We start from the raw sequence: 4,583 nt of genomic DNA, 5'->3' as shown, positions 1-4,583 counted from the left end.
TTTGCCCAAGATTTATCTACATGACACACAGTAACTAAAAATACCAGATTAGTGGAACTAACCTTCTTGGGTGTTTAACAGACATACTTTGAGGCATATAATAATTTGGTCAGAGGACATAAAGGACAGTCTTTGCTCCTTGCCTTCCTAGGTCGACTAGTTCCAGGGGACTATGAGCATGTCTCAAAATGTCCTATAGTGGTGGTGGGTCCCCTGCCCTCTTGATCAAGGAGGCTGAGGAGACCCTACCAGATGGACTTGAATCAGTGTCCAGTCTATAAAGAGGAGGGTCAACACGGAGGAATCATTTCCTCCATGCTTCCAAGAGAAGCCAACCATGTTCGAGCAGGACCTTTGACTTATCTTCACATAGGCAGAACTGGTAAAAGAAAGGAGCCAGGGGCTCCTCCCAAGCCCATGTGACCCCTGAGGAACAGATCCACAAACGACCTTAAGAGTAAAAATAAATCGGTTTATTTGGACCAACTGTATGGTCTTAAACACCCAAAAAGAATATATAACCAAAGATTAAAGGGGCCAATATAATTTTTTAAGAGTCCATATGTGTATCTAAATGCTACGTAACCAGCAACAGTGCCAGATAGGAGATACCTTCTTTTGAGTTGTTGGCCAGGGTGGCCCAAGGGACTCCCAGATAGTAACCCAGCATAGAACTGGGAAAATGAACAGCAGACCCCAATCTTATCCAAAGGAATATTGACAACTGATTACCGCTAGATGAGGAACGGCTGACCCTCTTAATACAAAGACCTCTAGATAGGCTGACTAGATTCACCAGAAGGGCAAGTAGTGGGGAATGGCTGGGGGTGCTGACAACACACCAGCCAGTATCAGGGATACAGAGTATAAGCACTCTAGTGGGGGGAGGGAGGCTATAGGAGGGTACTATCTGGGAAGTGGGCATAAAAAATAATAATTCTTCAAAGCATAAAAATTTGCTCCTTAATAATTAGTAGATGTGAAAATCATTACCATTGAAATCTACTTGATGACTTTATATCCATGCTCAGATGCCAGGGAGCTCAGAGAGTAACCAACTCTGACTAGTAATTATCAGATATATAGAGATTAGAAATGTGTGTGCATCTTAGTGTCAATTGTATTGAAAATGAATTTTTCTGTATGAAACTGTGTATTTTAATGGTGAAATGGAGATCTTTTTTAAAGTTTAAAACCTCATTTAATTTTATGTCTTTTAGGGTTTATACTGAGTACAGTATTGTATAACTGTATTAATTCAGCTGTAAACCTAAAAAATTTACAGCCAATTTTGAAAGAGATGCATCTTAGCTCTGAAATTGTCATTGAATATGTCAATGCTGTTGTAATGAAATGCTTCTTATAATTATATGATTATTAAATAAAAAATAAAAAGAATGTCTTTCCTGTCTCAGCAGCCATGAATTGCCATGAGTTCTTAGGTTGGGGTGGTCTTTCTTATGCACTTCCCCATGTCTATGCTGGGATTTTGTCTGGTATGAGCTTGCATAGGGTTTGTGCGTGCTGTTACCATTGCAGTAACATAAGTAACTGACCAGTTGTCTGGAAGACTTTGTTTCCTTGTGGTCATCCACCACCTCTGGCTCTTACAATCTTTCTGCCTCCTCTTCCACAAGGATCCCTGAGCCTTGGGAGGCAGGGGTTTGAGATAGATGTCCTAACCACGTATAAACAGTCTGTGGCTTCTTGTGGAAATCAGTATGGAGAACTCTTAAAAAACTAAGAATGAATCTACCATATGATCTGGTCATACCACTCCTTGGCACATATGCAACAGACTATTCCTACTAAAGAGATACCTGCACAGCCATGTTTGTTGCTGTTCTTTTCACAGTAGATAAGAAATGGAAACAACTTAAATGTCCCACAACTGATGAATGGATAATAAAAATGTGGTGCATGTACACAATGGAGTTCTACTCGGCAGTAAAGAAAGATGAAACCCTGAAATCTGTTCATAAATGGGTGGAACTAGAAACTGTTGTACTCAGTGAAGTAACATAGACTCAGAACTTAGATCTTAGCTCCAAATTCCTAGATGTGAGTATATATCCTGATGTAACCACAGGAGCCAGAAAAATGGAAAGGAATCATGGGGATAAAGGAGGAGAAGGAAGTGGAGAGAGGGGCATAGTAGGAGACAAGTTTATTAAAGGAGAATGAGGAAAAGGTGTTCTTTAACTGTGGAGGGAGTAGTGACGGTTTTACTAGGGGGGTGAGAGATGAGATAAATGATGTATAGGTGGTATGAAAAACCAGAGGAAAATGTATCAGTTAAAACCCTACTGAAAAATACACATACAGTAAATATATAAGTGCATGTGTGTAGCTGAAAGCAGTGTCAGGCAGGAGAAACCTCCCTTTGAGTTGCTAGGGTAGTCCAAGAGATTCCCAAAATAACACAGGCTACTGCCACTGCCCTTGATTGCTTCTCAGAACTCTATGTAAGATCCTATTGCTGAAGACAGGTCAGACTTCGGACAAAGGACTTTTTTTTTGTCTGTTTTTGAGACAGGGTCTCCTTGTAGCCCCAGCTGTCCTGGAACTCACTATGTAGAACAGGCTGGCCTTGAACTCACAAAGATCTGCCTGCCTCTGCCTCCCAAGTGCTGGGATTAAAGGCATGCGCCATCATGCCCAGCTAGTAATGGCACTTTTATCTTGGGGATAATCAACAGCTGTCTAATTGGAAATAGGCCTGCTCAGGGGGAGGGAACTCATGTGGTTCTATAAACATAGTCAAATACATGTGGCTGGAGAGGTCATTCATCCTAGATAAAAACATTTTCGACATCCCTAGACCAACGTAATTTCTTACTATATTCTAAATATGTATCCTCATATTTACAGACAAGTGTACCTTTTACCCCTCATCAAAAGCTTCTTTTGGCAACAGATGTAGATAAATACAGAATTCCATAACTGGTCAAACACAGAGAATAAGTGTCTGTGAGATATTTAACCTTAAGTGACACACCTTCAATGAAGCCTCTCCCCATAGGATGAACGTACCTCTCAACTCTCACCAGAGAAGTTTCCTTATGCAGAAGACGGTGATTAACACAGAAACCCACTTTGGCCAATGTGCAGAGACTATATTTTGATTTAAAAAAATTAATCTCCTTTAAACTCTATCAGTTAATGGGACCGGAGAGATGGCTCAGCAGTTAGGACACTATCTGCACTTGCAGAAGACGCAGGCTCCATTCCCAACATCCGCAGGCATGGCATGACCATGGTGCACTTCATACATGCAGGCAAAACACTCACACATATAAAATTAAAATAAAATTTAAAAATTAAAAACTAAGCTCTGTAAGGATTTATTCATTTCTATAACTCTACTATATCAGTCCCAAGGATTTATATTTTTTATTTTGTATTTTTCTTTTATAAAAATAATTGCTTTATAAGTTAGGGCTCAGTGGGTGAAGGCACTTTTTGTGAAGCCTGATCATCTGAGTTTAATTGCCAGGATCCACGTGGTGGAAGGAGAGAAATGATTCCTGCAAGTTGTCTCTTTAAATATTATTTTTATTTTATATGTATGACAGTATTGCCAGCATGTATGTAAGTGCACCCATCTATTGCGATGCTTGTGGAGGTTAGAAGAGGATATTGGAGTCCCTGGAACTGGAGTTCCGGATGGATATTAGCCGCCATGCGGGTGCTGTGAATGAAATTTGGATCCTCTGCAAGAGTAGCCAGAGCTATTAACCACTGAGCCACCTCTCCAGCCCTGAAAGTTGTCATGTGCACTATGGCACATCTATGCATACATGTACACACACACACACACACACACACACACACACACACAGTCTAAATGCTATAAAACTTCCAAATTCTTAGCTTAGTTTTTGGTGACAATTTATGTCTGCTACATGTTGCTTCCATGAATGTTCTTCTGACCTCCTTTGCTTTCCGTGTCCCTTTCATCCTCTACTATTCAGTTTCGGATATTACTGCAGTGTATGGCCTCATTAGGTCTGCTGCTGTGCTGAAGAAGGGTGTGTTCCCTCTTGACCATTTATCTGTGGTGTCTGTTTGGAGAAGGGGCACCGCCACGTTCCCTCTCAGCATGAATGACTCATGATGAGCAGAAGCTTTCCCCACAAAGTCTCCACTCAATCTTGAACCAGACAGATTTCATGATTTTAATTTTCATTTAAGAGCTCAGGAGATGTGGGTGCATTTGAAGTCTGAGAATTGCTGCTGTACAATACAGAGTATGCTTTCATACAAAGATGCGTTTGTTCCTCCTCTGCTCTCATGCCGTCAGAACACCGGAGCTCACAGAACACATGGCCTTACAGAGGGCTTTCTGAAACTTCAGTAGACCTGAGTGATCCTGTGATTACCAATACGTACCTGCTTCTCTTTTTGCCCAAACAGGTCCAGGGAGCCTTTATTACCACCCTTTCCATGCCGTTCTCTTGATGGAACAAGGGGCCTGTGGCTTTTGTCCTCCAGGCGTGGCACTGTAATCATTTCCAATTTCAGTGTGCATCAGATGCAGGAACAGAAAACTCCAAGGGCATACTCAGAGGGACGGTCCAGGC

The sequence above is a fragment of the Nannospalax galili genome, unplaced genomic scaffold (genome assembly GCF_000622305.1).
Source record: "Nannospalax galili isolate Female #2095 unplaced genomic scaffold, S.galili_v1.0 scaffold44, whole genome shotgun sequence".
Taxonomy (NCBI): Eukaryota; Metazoa; Chordata; class Mammalia; order Rodentia; family Spalacidae; genus Nannospalax; species Nannospalax galili.
Note: the sequence above shows the minus strand (reverse complement) of the source record.